Raw genomic sequence first — 21,671 nt, forward strand, 5'->3', positions numbered from 1 at the left:
AGACTAAAGGAATAAGCAAGTTCAACTGCTTAGCATATTTGAGGAGGAGAAAGTATAAAACTGTCACTTAATGAGCATAGATAGTGATCAAGTTGGAGAGGGAGGCTAGATGAGAACATAAAAAGTTTTTGAGGTGATGGCAAGAATTTAGTCTCTTGTTTTTCATATTGGGATCCTTGGAAGAGTTTTGAAAGACAGGAACAACATCTACTGATTTATACTTATAGGAAGTATTTGCTGATTGTCATATGAATATATGAATGATTTGAGAAGGGTATTTGCTGATGCAAGTCAAATGAAAGAAATCATTATAGAAGAGATCAGGATTTGAACCGGTAGGGTGGTAGCAGAGATACACGTAGTGAACATATTTTAAAAATATTTTAGGGTTAGAACATATAGGACCTGACAGTGATAGGAGGTATAAGGGTGACAAAGGTATAAAGGATCTCTGTCAGTTTTTGGCTGGTACAAATGGGATCATTTACTCAGATGTCAGAAACATGTTAAATCTGAGAAGAGTAAATAGGTGGTGGTGTCCCCAGATGTGTTTTAAAGATGGAAGTTTCCACCAATTTGGGAGGCTGAGGGGGGGGCAGATCACTTGAGTTCAGGAGTTCGAGACTACCCAGGCCAACGTGGTGAAACCCCGTCTCTACTAAAATACAAAGATCAGCAAGGCATGGTCATGTACAGCTGTAATCCCAGCTACTAGGGAGCCTGAGGCAGGGGAATCACTTGAATCCAGGAGGCAGAGGTTGCAGTGAGCCGAGATTGCGCCATTGCACTCCAGCCTGGGCAACAGAATGAGATCCTGTCTCCAAAAAAAAAAAAAAAAAAAAAAAAAAGATGGAAACTTCCAGAGCACACTTATGGGAAGGATCACTAGAGAGTGATACTTTGATGATATAGCCAATTAAAGAGAGAAGTCAGGGAGGGTATGGGGACAGAATCCTGAGAAGGAGGTGCAGATACAGCAGGTGTTGTCCTTCACTATAATTTGAATAGAAGCAAGAGATTGGAATATTGGTACTAGTTCATATAGATTGGTAGAAGTGAGCTTGTCACTGTCCCATTGATTTAGAAAATTTATTTCTGAAATGTGATGTGAGCCCATCAGCTGGGATCCAGGGTGCAAGGGGTGTGGGTGCTGAACGGTGAAGAGGCATTATGGATGGAAGAGGAAAGCTGGGCATGCTCCATTCTGACCTGGCTACTTTTAAGTAAGTGTATCCTGTAGAGCTGTCTAGGAATTTCTATGACTTAAATTTACTCTTCTACAAAATGAAGTTAATGATACCTACCTACACTCCAGTGCAGTAGGCCAAGAAGGATATGTCATATAAAAAAATGATTACTACATGTTGAGGTTCCAGAAAATACTGGCAGTTAATCTGGTTGACTATGCATGCACAAGTAAATTATAAATGATACATTATATAAATATAACATTAACTAAATAAGATATAAAATCTGAGTTCAAAGTATACATTTTTCTTAAATAATTTCTATGATTCTTTCAGCGTACCATGTCTCCACATTGTACTTAATAAAAATTCTGTTAAATTTTTATATTTTTGTACATTGACATTCACTTTGCCAAAATAATATACTTTTATATGTCGTAAAACTGTAATTTTCTTATGTAGCGATTTTTAAATAAAATTCAATATGTTGGGAAAAATTGAGTGGTTCTAGATGAAAAATAAGTATGAAGAAAAGTAAATGATGAGGTCTGTAGGAGGATTGTGTACTATAAAAATATCTGAGTGAATGTATTTTCAATGAAAGGCAAGGTCTAGGTTGAGCATTTAGAGCAGAAAGTTCAATAACAAACACAATTTGATCTGAAGCAATTGTTATTTTAAATATTTTATGTCTTTTAGGAAATAAAATTTTTACAAACAATACTTTTTTTTGCAGTTGGTAATAAATTAGAGATATAAACACGTATTAGCTAAGAACAAACTATTATTGTAGAGTTTATTGATTAGAACAATCTGGCTTTTCCACTTAGTTAATGCATTACTTTTTCATTTTAAATGTTTGGCATTCCTTTTAGTAAAAGAATGGGTATCATTTCTAGGATGCTGACAAAGTGTCCTAGTTTACTTCTTTCTGAAAGCACAATTTTACACTTGGAAGAGTCAGCACATCCAGGATGCTAATACCAAATTTACGTGTTAAAAATACCTTTTTGCATACACATTAAATCCTCTTTAGCACCGGACTGAAAATGGAGTGAGATGCTTTCCCAGAGAAACAAGCTATTCCTAACGGTTACATATTTCCAGAGTCACAGTCACACAAGAACTGCGTCTGAAGTTGGCGAGAGCACTTCATCTGAAACGGTGATTCATACTTAGCAAATTTCAACCCAGTGAAGTTCATATTCTATTGATTCTTACTGTGTCATACTTCTTTTCCCTTTTATTACCTGAGTGAGTGTTAAATGGCTCAAATTAAAGAATTCTTTATTAAACTTCCATAAATTCTGTTTAAAAACTCTGAAAAAAAACTCTTTTAAATTTTACTTTACATAATACATTAAAAAGATCCAAGAAAAAAAAAAAAAGGTCTTTAGATATCACAGACAATGCAAAAAGCTCACTGATTCTGTCAATCTACATAATTACAGAAAAAAAAGAGATTGAGGGGAAGAATACATTTTATCTACACACACACACACACGCACGCACATACACACACATTTGTTGCTTCAGTACAGAGTGGACACAGTAGTCAACTAATAGTTATAACCTTTCAACGGTCTCGAAGAATCGCCAATTGAAGATTGTCAACTGCAGTATTTCAGGGAAGGAATTTGGACTTAGTGTTACTAAGGGGTTTCAGAAGATAGGATGACTCTATTACTCAGGCATATTCTTTAGTAGCATAAGGTAGATGATCTTTGAAAAAAGAGGATTAATGAGAACTGGAAGAGATTGGGAGGATTAGAAAGATTGGTAGAATCCAGAGTGACAGAGGAAAGAAATAAGACTGTTAGAAATATAATGATATAGAGTTGAAAATAGGAAAACAAAAGAATACCTACAAATTTCAAAGGATAAGACTAACTTATGGCAACATGACAGGATATAAAGAAAGAAACAGTGATGAAAATGAGTTATGAGGCAAAAATAAAGGCAAGAACGCATCAGATTGATACACTGTTTTGTAGAGATTTTAAAGATCTAATATTAAGTCAGGATTAAGTAGAATAGTATGGGTTCAATAACACTTGATTTTTAAAAAGCTGAATAAAATTAATGTTTGCATGTTTACATATATATGTTTTCTTGAGGTTTATGGAAAAAGGTGTAAATGGATAAACAAGGTATTAATTTGTGGATATACAGTTTGTAGACATTTCAGTTCAGTGGGGATTGAAGAAAGGGAAATGAAATATAATTTGACTTGCGACAATAAACACCTGTCACTTAAGAAATTAAAAGAACAAAAATAACAATTCAGAAAAGTGAAACAAGTAAGAGAAAAATAAAATGGCACTTCCTTGTGTGTCAGAAATGAACACATAATTGGGAGTTGGTTCTGCTTCTGAGTACCCAGCCAGGTTCTTTGGAAGCAGATCAGATGCTGATGTAATCTCGGCAAACTGGTGCTTTCACAGGCTTTGCACTTAGCTGAAGTTATTCTCCAAAGCTTTGGCTCATTTGCACATTTTTTATTACCTAGAATTCAATTATTTGAATGAGGCACTCTGATAAAGAATACGGAAACTCAGATGGATAATTTGTGCCAGTATTTCCAAGATCACCAATAAGACAGATTAAAGAAGACTGGTATATGTCAGTCCATTTGCACACTCCATCATGTCTAGGATTGTTTCATGTGCAGGCAGGCAATTCATATGAATTTAGAATCCTCTGCTAAAGAGGGCTTTTATAACCAGATATAAGCAAACAATATCCATGAGACATTTTAAATAAAGAAATAAAACTGATACCAGCCAAATTTAATTAGATAATTTGCCTTAACCCATTCTTTTACTTTTTTATACCCTTGAAATTTGTTCGACGTTTTTCTCTTAATATTTTCATAGGTGTTACGATTTAAACAAGAGATAATGCCATTCAAGCTGGGAGGATAAGTTTTTCCCTATTTAGCAGTTTTGAAAAGGTTAAGCAACATCCAAGTCACTTAGTTAAAAATTAGTTTGATCAGTAAACATACACAGACTTCTATATTCTCATTCTAAGCCAAACTTTGTTAATTATACCAGGTTACATTTTTTAATTGAGCTATAAAATATTCTATTATGATTAAATTCACTTTTTTTAATGACACTGTGAAAAGTTGAGTAACTATTTCCTGCACTACAAAAGTAAAAAGGAGAGGGTAATACGTTTATTTTGCAACATAGTCTATATATTACTTTGTTTATTGTTTGTATAGATGAATGAATGAATAATTTACCTAAGACTGTACAAAATAATTCAATACTACTTTAATTACATTTGGACACAGGAACTGGAAGTTCAATAAACTTACATGAACAGTAATAATATATCATTACTGGAGACAAGAATGTATTTATTAGGTAGGATGAATTATTTTCTTTCTATAGGAATAAAATTTACCTTCTTTTTGAGAAAACTTAACATCCTTCAGGAAACTAACCTTTAGGCTTCATATGTGTGTTTCATCAATTTACTTTTGAGTAATATAACAATTCCAGATTGACAGTATAATTATTACAGATTAAATAACATTCTATATTATTTAATATATCCTTGGAAAATTCACATGATGTGCTGTTTATATATACGCAGGAACTTCATTAACCTCAATATGCTAGTTTTATTAGTTTCCCATTGCTGCTGCCAAAAAGCACGACAAATTCAGTGGTTTAAAAAAACACTAAGTTATTATCTTGCAGCTCTGTTGGTAAGAAGTCTGACATAAGTCTCAACTGAGCTAAAATCAAAGTGTTAGCATGACTGTATTCCGTTCTAGAGCCACTAGGGGAGAATCCATTTCCTTTGTGTTTTCCAGTTTCTGGATGCTGACCAAAGCACTTGGCCCTCTTCCTTCATACTCCAAACCAGCAAAATCAGATTGAGTCCTTCCCAGATGGGATCGCTGTGTCCTCCTCTCTTTCTCCTTCTTTTACTTTTAAAGACCCTTGGGATTACATTGGACCCATCAAGTTTATCTAGGATCATTTCCCTAATTTAGGTTCTCTGATAAACGACCTTAATTCTATCTGCAACCATAACCCTCCACTGCCATGTAATATAATCACAAGTTACAGCAATTAGTATGTGAACATCTTGGGCACCATGATTCCGCCTACCATGCTAGCATTCAAGGTAGTCACATGCAGCACTTATACATTAATATGTTTGAAGTATTGTTGTAACTTCGCTCATAGAGTGAGTTTCAGAAGCTACATCACTTAATTTATCTTAGAATATAAATATTCTGAGTGAAGCTTGGTTGATAAAGAACTAGCTAATCAAGCTGATTATTGTCTCTTAAGTTTAATAAACAGTGTGATTACAAAGCCATAAGGTGATTGTTGGTGGGGATGGAGAGAGACAGAGAGAGAGAGAATGTGTATATGTGTGTGTCTTGGGATAGTTGTATGAAGGAGTACTTCAATTCATATGAACAATACTGAAATAATCTTGCAATACAGTAATCTTGTATATTTGCTAAAATATCAGTTTCACAACTTAATAATCGACTCAGACCTTCTGCTGAAACTATAGATTTATATCTTGGTTCCTAATGATTTACCTTGCTCTTAAAAGTCTGGGCATAAATCACTAGGAAATGGCAAAGCAAAAACATACGGTCTTTCAACTGATATATTGGCTGGGGAAACTTCATATCTTGTCTGCTCTTCTTTTACTATAATCATTTGTAGGGTAAATTGGGGTTGTCAGCAAAGAACATTTTAAAAGAATTAGTACTAAAAGAGATATGTTTTATGCTGCAACCTAGTCAGATCTGAAAAAGCAATAATTATAACATTCAATTTAGGTAAACAATAAATATAATAGAAGATAAAATATATTGACTAATAAAATACATAGATGATTACACCAGTAATTTTTGGCAAAATTTGTTTTTACGGCATCAAGAATGTTCCATTTGTTTCTAATAGCAGACTCACATTGATGTAGTAAAAGCCATCTATGACAAACCCACAGCTGACATAATACTGAATAGGGGAAAGTTGAAAGCATTCCCTCTGAGAACTGGAACAAGACAAGGATGCCCACTCTCATCACTCTGCTTCAACATAGTACTGGAAGTCCTAGCCAGAGCAATCAGACAAGAGAAAGAAATAAAGTACACTGAAATTGGTAAAGAAGAAGTCAAACTGTCACTGTTTGCTGATGATATGATTGTTTACCTAGAAAACTCTAAAGACTACTCCAGAAAGCTCCTAGAACTGATAAAACAATTCAGCAAAGTTCTAGATACAATATTAATGTGCACAAATCAGTAGTTCTTCTACACACCAACAGCGACCAAGCAGAGAATCAAATCAGGAACTCAACCCCTTTTACAATAGCAAAAACCAAAACAAAACAAAACAAAACTGAGGAATATACTTAACCAAGGAGGTGAAAGACCTCTACAAGGAAAACTACAAAACACTGCTGAAAGAAATCATACATGACACAAACAATTGGAATCACCTTGAATACAGAATGATTTCCATAAATACATACATCAGAAAAAGTAAGCAACTGTAAAAATTTTTAAGATGAACATTTTTTAATTAAGGAAATATACTCTTTATACCTAAAATAAAAATTACACTAAATATATGTTGAATATGTGTTCATACGTATTTGTGAGTTTCCACTTCCATAATTTAAATGCATTTTAAGACAGTGTCTTCCTTGAAATCCATCTTCCTAAGCTTCAAGACACTCACTCACCAGAGCATCCTCCTCCCACTACAGCTACTCCTTAGTTGCTAGTTTCTCCCCATCTTTTCAACCTATAGGTGTTTATTGCTCCACTTCTGGTCCCTTATGTTTTTCACATTTTCTCTCATATTCAGTATCTTCACTTTAAGTGCAATGTAATATTGCATATGAATTTTTATTTTATTCCTGCACCACAAAGCTCTCCCTGCAACTCCACAGTTGCGTATTCCACTGACTCCATTTTATCCCCACTTGGACATCTCAGTCTATAAATGTGCAAAACTCAGGTCTTTGTTTCTACTGCCTCTCTCCTTCTCCTGTCCAACCTGATTCTCCTCAAGTATTTTGTTTCTTAGGGAATATCAATTGCATCCTTCTTATTATTTAGGATGCAAATATCACAGTGTACCCTTTCCCATCACTTTATCCCATCAGATTTATATCTTCAATAGTAACACATCCTGCCAACTTTAATTTCATGATAAATACAGAATCAAACCTTTTCTCTCAATCTCCACTGCTGTCACTCTGCTGCAGACAGCATCATCTCTCCCCAGAATTCTTGGGATGGATCTGTAACTGGCCCCGTTTCTGTTCTTGCTCCTCTTCAGTCTATCTGCAACACAGTGGCAAGAGTTTCTTGTTGAAATATAGATCAGATAATATCACCTCTCTGCTCAGAATGATCAAATACCACCCATATTCTTGTAGGAAAAATCCAAAGTTCTTACACAAATCCAGGATCTACACATGATCTGGTTTCTATTATTTCTTAACATTATCACCTCCTGTATTCTATTTGTTAGTCCATTTTTTGCTGCTATAACCAAACACCACAGAAAGGATAATTTACAAAGAGCAGGCATTTATTTCCTCATAGTTCAGTTATGGAGGCTAAGAAGTCCAGGACTGAAGGAACTGGCATCTGGTGGGGGCTTTCTTGCTGGGTCTTCATGTTGTGGCAAGAGCAACTGAACCCACTCCCAAAAGCTCTCTTAATAAGGGCTGCAATTCACATCCTCACGACCTAAGCACCTTTCAAAAGATGCCACTTCCCAATACTGTTGCATTGGAGGTTAACTTTCCAAGACATGGATTTTGAGGGACACATTCAGACCATAACACTCCATTTCAATCACTTCACTGAGCTCTGCTGTTCTTGTTGTGCGTCAAATAGCCAGGGGTGTTCCTTCCCTAGGACTCTTGCACTTGCTTTTCACACTCCCTGGGATATTGTTCCTGAGATATCAACATGGTTCATATACACACATCCTCCCAGGCTTTATTCAAAGTATTCTTCTTAGAAAGGGCTTCCTAGCCAAACAGATAAAATATCAAACCACCATCTATCTCTTGACAATCTTTTTTCTGCATTGCTTTTTCATTTGTTCCCTTTAACAATTTTCTACAAATACTATAAAATATTAATTATGCCCTGGTTTACCAGCTTTCCTCTCAAATAGATTGCAACCTCCATGAATGAATTAATACAAAATTTTAATTTACTATATAACAGGTAAAATATAATTTAATATGTAATTGGATTTTATTTTTGCCTTAAAAAAATTTCTGTAAGTAGAATTTTAGTTACCAAAACAGGAACTCTACTGATTGGTCTTTGGGAACTGGTTTATTTTATAACCTCAATCATATAATGCTTTCCCATCTATTGCTCAGCTAAATAGAACAAATGACTCAAAAAGTGAGTAGTCCATAACAGCAAAATTAACTATAACCAAAATATATGTTCATGTACACTATCATGGCTCATTCGACTTATATCGCATTAGTAAAAACTACTAATGAGACATTAAAAAATAAATATAAACAACACAGAAAAATCTGGAAAACTCACATTTCTCTCTCACAATAATTTTTCTGAAATTTTAAAAAAATTATAGCATACAATTTAGTATCAAGCTTAATAATTTATACTTAATTGCCATACATTTATCATTGTTTTATTCAAATTATTAAATTAATTTTACCTTAAGGAGTTTCTTCATTTTTGTGATTTTTAAAATTATTTCCTAATTTATTCTCACAAGTTGTGTATAAGGGAGTCTACCCTTTCCTATCTCTCACAGTGAGTTGCAAATTGCTTTTTAAAATCGATATATTGATTTTCACTTCCACCAGGCAGGAGTAAGTATAAGTAAAAGTTTGATCATAACTGTGTCAACATTGGTTTCAGAAATTCTTTAAAATATTATAATTTGAGGGCAGGCGCTGTGGCTCACGCCTGTAATCCAAGCACTTTGGAAGGCCAAGGCATGCGGATCACGAGGTCAGGAGATCAGGACCATCCTGGCTAACACAGAGAAACCCCATCTCTACTAATGATACAAAAAAATTAGCTGGGCTTGGTGGCGGGCGCCTGTAGTCCCAGCTACTCGAGAAGCTGAGGCAGGAGAATCGCTTGAACCTGGGAGATGGAGCCTGCAGTGAGCCAAGATCCTGACACTGCACTCCAGCCTGGGAGACAGATTGAGATTCTGTCTCAAAAAAAAATGTATATATATAATTTGATGGATTAAAATGGCATCCAACCTCATTTATATCACATTGGTAACTGCGGATCTAACCTAGATATTTTTATTTAAAATACTTTTAATATCAGGTAGACTGAAAATAATTGGATCAAATGACATTATCAGTAATATCTAATTGCGCATAGTTACATATAAGTCATATGTAAGTCATCTGTATTAATTCTAAAGGCCTCAAAATAATGGCAATAAATACATATTTGAGAATCTTTACGATTATCTAAACATAAAATGAAATAGAAATGATAGTTGAATTCCTTTTCAGTGGAGACATCTGCATATCTTCAATTTATTTTACCAATAATTCATCTATCATATTCTATGTGCTTCGAGTAAAAGCTTGAATTAGACATAGTCTTGGCATTGAAGGATGTTGATTAAAGCAAATATTTCACTCAATATTTTTAGGGATCAAACTTTGTTCATTTTGTTCTCAGACCTACCAAGAAATTTCTAAATTTATGTGGCTCAACAATATAGAAATTTATATATCAGAACTTTCTAGTATCCATAGAAGCAACATCTGAGCATGTCAGGTTGCACTGGAGCAAATGCTCCTCTTAGACCTGCTCCTACATTTCCTCTCTATCTGTTAATTTTCCCAGAAATAGCATCCTGGAACATGTACCACACTTAGAAGTCAAAATACTACCAGCAGTGATAGAGGTTCTTAATTATTTAACGTGTGCTGGCCTTTTCTTTGTCATTTAAAAAGACTGTAATAAGGGATTATTTAAATAGATAATCTATGCAATCATATGCAATAATCAAAATGCATAATAATAAATATGGCAGGGACACCCACCAATTCAAAGTACCTTGACCTAATGAGCGACCTGTTAACAAATGGATGTCTTTAACATTGAACTAAGCATCAGACATATGCCTAATGGCATACTGGACTCATAAAAAAATCATGTATCCTCTCTACTATTCACATGGAAGACAAACATCCTACAAAATTAGTACATAAAATATTATGAAATTGTATTTATTTTATTTAAATATATATGTGTGCAAATGTGTTTATGTGACTGTATGCCCCTCTATATCACTATATCTTTCTAAAAATATATGTAACTTTAGTTGCACATATATATATCCATATTAATCTATTCATTAAAAAGTTATTTTTAAAATATACACCAAGCATTAATAATGGTTACTGTTTAAGAATAAATCTCAAGTCACATTCTATATTTTATATGTCTACTTTTTTACAACAAATTGTAAATGTGGATAATATGAGGAAGGATGGAAATAAAAGTTGAGGTGTATTCATAATCTTAAATTACATATTTCAAATTTAAGATTACAAAATATTAGAAATTTAGATGTTCACTTTCATCCATGAAAATAATATAACAGAGAACACTAACCTTTCTTGTAGATGATTTTTAACCACGTTAGAATAACTGAAAGACTTAGCATGCTTAATCAATTTTAATTAGACAAATCACCAAAGACATTGAATCTATGATAATTTGCCAACATTAGTGTAGACCTTTACAAATTGTAAGCCAGTATAAAACCTTGTATATTGAGTTTTTACACCTATTATCATCATCTTTTAGGGATAAAGAAAATGGACTACAGATCAGACAACACAACGCGTCAATCCATGTCAGTATCCACCCTCTGCCATGTCTTCAAATCATTAAGCTCAGTTCTTTTCCATTTTGCTACACATGAGCACCTGTCTACAACTGTACCTTTTAAATCAAACTGTTTTCATTTTACTTCTGGAGGCTTTAAACACTAGAAACTACTCCAAGCATATAGAATAACTAGAGTGAATGCTCCCTCCCTACAACCCACACATACACAAACTCCCAAAATATAATAGAAGCAATTATGAGAAGAATCAGTATCTTTTATTTATTATTTATATCAAAAGATCATCTGAAAAAAATTAAAGTGAAATTTGTCTTTAACCTCAACATTTATACTATCTCTCAGTTTTAATTTCCTCTTGTCTCAAAAATGTTAGCATATGATAATATAGCCCTTGTCCCTCAGTTTACTGGCAAGATCTTTCACAGTACTGTGTTAGGGATCTAGGAAAACACCTACCAGTTGAAACACATTCATTATCAAAGTGAAAGGAGGGGATTTATCTGTAGAGCACCCAAACTGGACTGGGCAGTTGCCTACTCAAACAGCATACGCATGAACCTTTTTCTAGATACATCCTTTGATTTGACTTAGAGCAGTGGTTCCCACTGAGTGGTTCTCAAAATTGCATTGAGAACTACTGCTCAAAATTGCTCTAAGCAGTGGTTCTCAATGCAATTTTGCACTCTCCCCAGGGGATAGTTAACAGTGTTGAACAATGTATAGAGAGAATTTTTTATTGACACAAGTTGGAGGTGCTACCGCTGGGATCTAGTGGGTAGAGAATAGGTATGCTACTAAGGAGCCTACAATATACAGAAAAGTCCCCCAGGAGAATGATAGAGCTCACAATACCAACAGCACCAAGGTTAAGAAGGCCTAATCTAGAACGTCGTACTACAGATATGTATAATGGAAAAGTATAATGAAGGCATACAATTAAGCACACTAGGGCTTAAAGTTCTCTACTTATTAAAAAAAAAAAAAAAGAAAGAAAGAAAGAAAAGAAAAGAACACCATATATGTGCTCTATCTTTAATGTCTCAATCTCTTTCTTTCTTCACCAGACTTCACTGTATCAGATATATGGATTCAAAAGAAGTAAGTTTTTCCCGGTCAATAAGTTCAATATATTTTATCCCAGCTCTGTTGAAGTGTTCCATGCATGTTTAGAGTCCGAAAGACAGTTGAGTCAGGTTGCAGATACTTAAGGTATACTTCTGTCCAATAAGTTAAATAAAGGACTGTTGGGGGTCCCAAAACTTGCACACATGTGGTTTGTATTCATCAGACTGCAAAAATCAATGCAAAGCCTAATAATGCTATTTATATCAGCCAATGAGACAAAAGTACTTTATATTTATAGCAGCTTTCATCTAAATAATTTATAAAGTTGGAAAAAATGACTCATATATTCTCACAAGTCCACTATATCCATTTGAAATCAGTCATTCAGAGGAATCATAATTTCCAAATTGCACAGTGTGTGGACTTCATTCTAGCACTGGTTGCTATTGTTCATGCTTGTGACTGCTATAGCTAATTATAATCAGTCTGCACTGGATACAGTTACAGCTAGAGTTTCCTGCCACTCACTGTCCTTCCACTATTATATTCTCCTTTGCTATTGGGTTATCTTCAGCTGGGCATTTCTGTTGCATGTATAACAGCCAATGCTCATTTTCTACCTCCCATTGTTTTCAGATAGGCAATCAATCTTGACCATTGGTATCAGTTCCTTTTTGTTTGTTTGTTTGGTTTCTTAAGTTAGCTATCTCCGAGAAAACGCATCAGAAGTATGGTTCATAAAATACCCACCAAGGTGCACTAAGTGAATGTCTTATGGAGGAAGTATATTGGTTGACCTATCCCAGGTTAACTTATTATTAAGATATCCAGAATTAAATAAGTAACAGGAGGCTTGAGGGCAACTGCAATCATAATTGGTGATAGCACCAGAGTGTTACACAATGGAATTAATTATCTACGAGTATCACATCCTACCTTCTTCCTCCCACATCCCAACAAGGTATATGTAAGATCTAGGTTGGACCTCAAACTCTTGATTTAGAATTAAGCATAAAAAAACAATTATTGCAGGAGCAAAGCCCCCTGCTTTGAAAAATCTGTGGGTGATCCCAGAGTGAAAAATAAAGGTTTGAAAACACAGTCAGAGCCTGTAGTTAGTTTTTTTGGCTGCATAACAAAATCTTCCTCTGATCTGTCTCTCGGCTCAAAGCAGTGATGCCATCACCTGAGCAAACTGAAAACCATAATACTTTTAGCTAAGATTTTTATTTTATTTTTTCTTGACTTCCAACAGGGAAAAAGCAAGGAACATTTATTCTTGACTACAACATTAAATGCAATGAGACATTGAAATAAAAACATTTTAATAGCCCTAGCTAATACAATTCTATTTTTTTCACCTGTTACATACGAGAGGTTTGCCTACAGCCACATCTTTACACAACACACACACACACATACACACACACGCATAAGGCATAATTTTACCTTGTTTTGAAGACATAAAAAGCAAGACAAAATAATAGTTATTTCCATACTCAAACAAGAAGTTAAGAAAGGGAAATGAATGGGAGTTAACAAACATAAATAAAGTGTGTTGCTGATCACAGGAGCCTACCTAATTTCTTTTCATGCATCATTTATAAGTGCCCTTTAAAAGAAGCAAAAGTTTCATCTTAAGCTTTAATAAGCATTTAAGGCAGGGATTCGTGGGAAGAAAAAAAAAAAAGAATGAAAGAATATAAATGAGGCTTGTCTTGCTGCAGTTTCGGTGCTCAGAAATCACGTAATTTTAGAGGATACCAGAAAGGCAATAATTTTTTAAAAAGCACTATCAAAAATTCAATTTCAGTGCCCCTGTTTCTATTCTGACCATGCGTTCCCTCACTTTTACAGATAGACATAAATGACAGCTTATACTGGTGCCATCACTATTGCAATGTGCCTTGCAGAGAGTATCCTTCCAACTTCTTCAGGGAAGACAACAGCACAGCCACAGATAAACATAAACAGACACGCAGCTGGATTCTGAGACTCGCATTCGATAGGCTCTATGGCAGCATTCTTGCATAAGAAAATCCAAATGTATACCAGCGACAAGGCAGCCGGCATTAGCTACAACTTTCCCCTCAGCCCTCGATCCTGTGAAACCCGGAGGAGAGGAAGATTTCACCCCAATATTGTTTTGACTCAGAACTGGGTAAAGCAGCCCCGCTGTACACAAAAATATTCATGTCACTACAGAGTAAAGTGTCATTTATTGAAGCCTTACCTTGGCTGACTTGCCCTAACTGGTGGAAAGGAACTTAATTTAAAGAAGCAAAGAGGGGACTTTCCCAGAGCTCTGGGCACAGCTGCTCGCGGTCCTCGGAAAGCCCAGACTCAGGCTCCGCGCACCTCGAGCCCTGGGCTCCGAGGCTGGGTCTCTGCAGCTCCCGAGCGCGCCTCTGATTGGCTGGCGGCGCCTGTCTGCCTGATGCTGCGCTCTCCAGGTCTCTCCTCCTTCCTCTTCTCCCTGGCTCTCCTCTCCGCGGCTCCTTTCCCTTCTGCCTCCTTCTCCCCCCAACCCCTCATCGTGCACACTTTTGGGGCTGCACAAATTCCACAGCACGCAAAACGGACACCCTTTAGCCCCCTCAGCAAGGTCATGTGGAAAACAATTCAGCTCATACTACTCCTCCGAAGTAAAATCCCTGATCCAAAGGCATCATCTTAAGTACCAGATCTCTTGAAAAATGACGGCCAGGACTCCGTGACAGTTTAGACCATCAATTCTCTGCGGGGGAGGGGAAACTGGAGAGCGAGAGGGGTTTGACGGTCAGATGGAGTGGGAGTAGCCACCGGGAGGGAACCAGGAAATCAGGCAGGGCAGGCGCTGATGTGGCAAGCTGGTAATAAATTTTCATATTCCCGTGCAAAGTCGTCACAGCCTGCTAAACATTCAACTGCTGGCTCATTCGTCAGTGATCCATAGTCCGGCGGTAGCCATGAGATTTCGCTTGAGTGATGTCCTTTAACGCCTTCACCCAAAGTACTCAAGGTATGGAGGGTTTATATCAGACAGAGCTTCCCCTTGGAGGTCAGCATTTATATTTGTGAAGACGAATAGGAGCTGCGATCCTTTTCCAACTCCCTTTGCTTGTGCCAGGAAACCTAACACACACACAAACTTCTCACCTCTTATTACTCCAGAATAAATTAAATCGATTTGCAATGTACATAGCTTTTGATAACAGGGATTTGAGGTCTGATGGGCTGCATTCAAAATTGATTTGGACAGCTGAAACAACTTTAGTACTTTCTCCCTGCACGAAGTCACCCACACTCACCCATTAAGAACATCAAGCATCCTTAGTTAAAGTAAACAAGTGTAGGAGTTTATGTAAATTGAATGGCTATTCTAAGGGTCCCTTGGCAGATATATTGAGAATTGTACAAGACCCCCGTCATTGCAAACACTAAGAGAACGATATTACTTTTTCTGCTTGGTTGATAAAACTACAAATGCCCGGGTTCAGAGGTTTAAAGGAACAAAGACTTAAGCTTAAGAGACGTAGAGTTATAGGGTGCACAAGCGCTAAAGGCCAGAAGACATGGATTCAAATCACGAGTGGGACGTATCTTTACACCTGAACCTGTTTAAGCTTTTACCCTTCTCGGGGCCTCAGGAAGCCACTCCAAAACCTGGAAGGCAATCCTCACTTTAGCAGGTCTCTGTGAAGATTTAAACATCTGTGTACTTGTTCAAACTTATGATAAACTTTTGGTAAGGTTATATAACTTCTAATTAAGTACTCCTCTTTTCTTCTTCCCTGAGAAAGATCAAAGAGGTTGAAAAGATAAGGTAAGTTGTATTTCTTGGAAGTTTAAAGGGTCTGAGAGTGAATGTTTGAATCGGCTAAAGTCATATTTGACTATTTTGTTTGAGTGATGTGAAATGTGGAAGGATTTAATTTTATTTAGCTTTCGAAAAGATTAAACAAACTAACAGGAGCAATGAGGTAGAACAAGAATTGGGGGTTATTTCTAATTGGGAAGGAATTGAATATTTCAGTGTCCTGTTGCTCTTAAGGAAGACGTTAGAAGTCAATTAGAATTTGGAAATTTCCAAAAATTTAAACTTTTAGAAAAAAATGGAATGGAAACAGCAGCGTCAACATGCCAGTATTATATTGTACATTATATATTCTTTCTTATGCAGCTACTGTTTTCAATGGGGGATTCTCCTTGCGTAGTGTCCAGACACAAATTCTTAGTTTATTTCAGTTTATTGAAAGAGAGATGAGAGAATACATTTTTAATCTTTCTATGTTGATGAAGCCCTGGGTGCCCAAAGAAAGAAACAGCTATGAAAAATAAAAGGGATAGAAAAAGAATCTTTAAGTCTGTAAGGGGTCCTGTAGTTTAATTGTTAAAATTCATGTAACAACATTCTCTAGAAAACCGTAACTCTGTTTATTTGATGGCCTCTAGTTGAATGAAATAAAATGTTTGTTTGTCAGCTTGCTACTGAAGCAGTGGCTGAGACACAAGCAATGAGCATCCTAGGGACATACTTGAAAACAAAACCTGTTTTTGCTGGTCTTCCTTGGTGGTTTTCCCTGGATAAGACTGTAATAAGTGCATCCAGTGGACAGTCATAATGGAAGTCAACAGGCACTTGCTCCTCAGTGCAACGACATGCAGAGAGAATTGTCAACACTGCCAACCAGTACAATCCATTTCTAGAAAAAAGAATTCATTCATCCAGGAAGGATTTGTATCTATGAAACCACACTCTTGGAATAAGGGCTCTAGATTCTCCACAATCCCAATGATGCATACACACTGGGTTTAAATGGCTTCTGGAGTTTGACATTCTGAAACTGTGCCAATTTTCCCTAGCCATTGAAAAGTAGAGCTGTCAGCCACTTAGTGCATCTCTTGTATTTTCACCTTAAAACAAACGAGGAGGAGGAGGAAGAGGAGGAGGGGGAGGGGGAGGGAGAGGGGGACGAGGAGGAGGGGGGAGGGGGATGAGGAGGAGGGAGATGAAGAGGAGGAGGAGGAGGAGGAGGAGGAGGAAACGACGACAAGTGAACCAATGTGGAACTTGCTGGTTAGGGCAAGTCAGGTGGTGGGCAGGTGTTTGTTTTCTCTTTATGTCAAAGATTACTTCAAAAAAGTGGACAATGCATTAGTCACCAGAATTTATTACAGAACTAATCTCTGAAAGTGAAAGCATGGACGTTTCTGATACTGAATTCCCACTTTGATTACCTTGGGAGAGTTATTAGAATCATTTTAGCTGGTGACAGAGAAACATCCAACACACGATTGATGCTGGTCAAACCATAGAACCTGGAAAGATAAAATTGTCATGCTAAATTGTGATCGTTTTCTGAGAGAGAGACTCAGAAAATTGTCTCTTTAGATGTCATCTCATGCTCAATTTTACCCTGGAAATTTAGCAAGCTATGTGATGTTTCCAAACCTGAATAAGGGAGCAATGTAAAGGAAATTTAGAGATACCACTTGTTATAATTCAGTTTTTAGAGCAGTCAACTGCACAAACATGGTGCATTGGCTCATTAAAGTTTTACTGAGATATCATTGGCACAAAAATTATTATATATTTAAGGTATACAACTTGATATTTTGATATACATACACAATGTGAAATGATCATCTTATAACTATCTATCTCCTCTATGTAGTTACCATTTTTGTTTACAAGAATATCAAAATATGTGATCTGATTTTTATATAAAGAAAAAGAGCTAGTAAATTTTAAAGGAACAGGAAATTTCTCTACAACTATTTATTTTATGTGTTTGGTTAGCAAGAACTACAGTTTGTATATTTTTGTTAAAAGAACAAAAGAGAAAACAAATTGATAAAAAGGTGATCTCTATAGTATGAAAGATGACCTAATGAAGTTAACCTTTACTCATTCTGTAATCTCATTTCAGTTTAAGAATTGCAGAGAAGGCCGGGCACGGTGGCTCACGCCTATAATCCCAACACTTTGGGAGGCCGAGGCAGGCGAATCATGAGGTCAGGAGATATAGAGACCATCCTGGCTAACACAGTGAAACCCTGTCTCTACTAAAAATTAAAAAAAATAAAAATTAGCCAGGCATGGTGGCAGGCACCTGTAGTCCCAGCTACTCAGGAGGCTGAGGCAGGAGAATGGCGTGAACCCAGGAGGTGGAGGTTGCAATGAGCTGAGATTGCACCACTGTACTCCAGCCTGGGCAACAGAGAGAGATTCTATCTCAAAAAAAAAAAAAAAAAAAAAAAAAAAAAGAATTGCCGACTACTAGTAAAATATTAACGCAGAAAAATGAAAGACATCTATCAAGAAGGTTTCAAAGATAACCATATGTGCAATGAATACTAAAAAGTAGCATATTCCTTACTCATAATAATAATTAGATCCATGTGTTCACTTTTTAGATTTTTCTTCAATGCATATATAATATCAAAGAACCAATGAGCTTTTTTGGCTCTCATGTGGTAGTATGAATAATTGACAAAGCAAATGGTAAAACTCCTCAATTTCTATTACATATATATTTTATTTCTGTAAAACAGATAATTGTTGTACTACAAATGATGAAATGAGGACACTGAGTTCCCAAATAAGTGAAAATATAATAGATTATGAATTCTAGCTTTAAGTATTAAAACAGAAAATATAAAGCACATGCCAGACTTTAAAAACAAAATAAAACAAAACAAAACAAAATTCAACTGGTGGTAAACTGGGGATTTGATGAGAATAAATTAGTGCAGAAAGACTAGAGTTAAGCAAATATTTTCCTAACTTTCAAAACTTAAATGAATATGAATTCCATAAATTAGAAATTATTGAACTAAATGTGGAAAGTGGAAAAGGTATAAGGTGACTTATTAAGGAGATGAGCAGACCACTATAGGAGAAAACAGTGGGACCACCTGGGTTTGCATTACATTCACAAATAAGTCATTCTAGAAAAATGCCATTTCTTTCTATTCCAGACATGCAAGACTGGAAATAGAAAAAATGTATATTATATTATATTGTTTTCTCTACATCATCATCATCATCATCGTAGCCCTCATGATTTCATTATAGCCTACATGGAGAATTTTAAGTATAATTCTTGAGTATTGCTACTACAATTTTTGGGTGTTGAGTCTTTAAGCACAATTTTTGGGTGTTGGCTACAATTTTGGGGTGGTGTTGTAGTAAGCAACTACCTAAGCATGCTTAAAAATGTCAAAAGTCCTTACTCAAAGAAGGTTTCCAGTAGATAGCTGTAGAGTTCCAACTCTAAACCTGGCCTGAAACTGGCTTTTATCAATACCATGAACACCAAAGTCGTTCATGAAGAAATTGTCCCTTAGCAGAGCCAGTATTCTTGAAAAACTTGAGTGACATCTCAAATATAATGAAGTAGAAATTCCAGAGCTGGATCCCAAAGTATGAATGTATTAAATATATGGTAGTGTGGGGACAGACTTAGAACCAAAATCTGTGAATATGATTTAGATATTTCTACTGACAATAATTTCAGTACAAATCAATTATGTGACACAGTTATCAAAAGTGTAAATATAAATTTACACATCCTTAATAATACCAAAGCACCACAATGAATGTGGTGCTATTACTATTTCTACACTATTAAAGATGAATTCCAAAAATATTGAGAACTTACTTGTAATATTGTATTTTAAGATTATAGCTAATTCTGTTGGTTTTAATTAATGTATATTTTCGTTAGCCTCACCAGATTGCATTCATTCAGTTGACAAAGCTGATACCATCTCTAACTCCTCTTTTCCTCACCATTTGAACAATACTAATTCCTTGCTTTTTCTGTAGCACACACATATACACACATATAGATATATACACACATAGATATAGAAATATAAATATTAGATATATAGATATACCTCTATATATCTTTTATTTGTGCACACACATACACATGCATATAGATATATACACATACAGATATAGATATATAGATATTAGATATATAGCTATACCTCTCTATCTAGCCTCTCAGTTCTGTGTCCCTGGAGAACCCTGACAGATACAATAAGTAATGTCATGGCCATTTTACTGATGATGATATTAGGCATATATATTTATGTAATTTTTCATGTTTGTTTAGTTCCAGATACTGTGCCCTTAATTATTATGCCACGCTTCCTCTAACTATAACACAAGCCGCTAAAATGGCATACTGGCAGACTATTAAAAGTATTTTTCAGCCTTAAATATTAGAACGTAGTTTAACCTGTTGGAGAAAATGCTTTCTGAGAGGAGGTGTTCTTTGAGCTGTATTCTTTGTTCTGAATCTTGAAAGAGGAATAAAGTAGAGGTAGGCTACAGAAAAAGCAAGGAATGGGTATAGTTCAAATGGTGAGGAAATGAAGGAGTTAGAGATGGTATCAGCTTTGTCAACTGAATGAATGCAATCTGGTAGGGTGTATATCTATATATGTGTATATGTGTGCACATGTATACACACATACACATGTATGTATGCATACATGCACACACATGCATACATACGTGTATACACATACATGCATACACACATGCACACATGCACATATATGCATACACATATGCACATATATGCATAACATACACTTATGCACATGCATGCATGCACACATACACACATGCATGCACACATACACATATGCACTTATATACATGCACACATATATGCACATATACACATACATGCATACATATATATACATACACCTCTCTACTCCCTAAGTTCTATTTCTCTGGAGAACCCTGACTGATATAATAAGTAATGTGGTAAATAACTTTCTCTATCATTGAATATTAATGTCTTCCCAAGTTTTTGATATAAACAATGTTTTAATGAACACCTCCATTTATAAATTTTTCCTAGGTCTCTGACTATCACACTTGAAAAGGCTACTGAAATTGAAACTACTAAGTAAAATATATGAATTTTTGTCAAAACTCATGATTACTTTATTGCTTCCCAACACCACTAGTGATGAGTAAAAGATTAATTAGTTCCTCGCTACCTTCTAGCAATAACATTTTTTTCCTTTTCTCAGTCTACCATGTCAAATGCTAACCTTTTCCAGTATAAATATATATATATAGACAGAGATGTACATGTGTGTCTGTGTGTATATATAGAGAGAAAGAGACTATATATATATATATATATATATATAGAGAGAGAGAGAGAGAGAGAGAGAGAGAGAGAGAGAGAGGTAGAAAAAGATATATTGAGAAAGAGCTAATGCAATTATGGAGTCTAAGATGTCCCATGATCTGCGCCTGCAAGCTAGAGGCCTAGGAAAGCTGGTGTATTTCCAGTTCAAACCCGAAGGCTTGAGCATCAATGCTTAAGGACAGGAAAAGATATTCCAGCTCAAGCAGAAAGCAAATTTGTCCTTTCCTCTTCCTTTTTATTCTACTTAGGCACTCAACGGATTGGATGAAGCACACCCACATTGATGAGGGTGGTCTACCATGGTAAATGGCTAAGCTCTTCCAGAAACACCCTTGGATACACTTTGAAGTACTGTT

The 21,671-nt window shown here is 35.7% G+C and overlaps 1 protein-coding gene across 8 annotated transcripts in view; it reads right to left on the reverse strand.

Annotated features, from left to right (window-relative positions):
• Positions 1-21,671, reverse strand: part of CDH18 (cadherin 18) — a 1,101,027-nt gene that overhangs the window by 482,041 nt on the left and 597,315 nt on the right. For 3 of the 8 annotated variants that reach the window (XM_023218214.2, XM_023218212.2, XM_023218209.2), the window contains exons 1-2: positions 14,376-14,487; positions 7,411-7,523 (exon numbers count right to left, since the gene is read on the reverse strand). The exons of 1 other annotated variant lie outside the window; for it this stretch is intronic. The gene's annotated coding sequence lies outside the window, so the exon portion shown is untranslated. Of the gene's footprint in view, positions 1-7,410; positions 7,528-14,375; positions 14,488-21,671 lie in introns of those variants that run through there. 4 more of the 8 variants (XM_023218213.2, XM_023218215.2, XM_023218207.2 and 1 more) reach the window with 2 other exon arrangements.

The sequence above is a fragment of the Piliocolobus tephrosceles genome, chromosome 4 (assembly GCF_002776525.5).
Source record: "Piliocolobus tephrosceles isolate RC106 chromosome 4, ASM277652v3, whole genome shotgun sequence".
In the NCBI taxonomy this organism is placed as follows: domain Eukaryota; kingdom Metazoa; phylum Chordata; class Mammalia; order Primates; family Cercopithecidae; genus Piliocolobus; species Piliocolobus tephrosceles.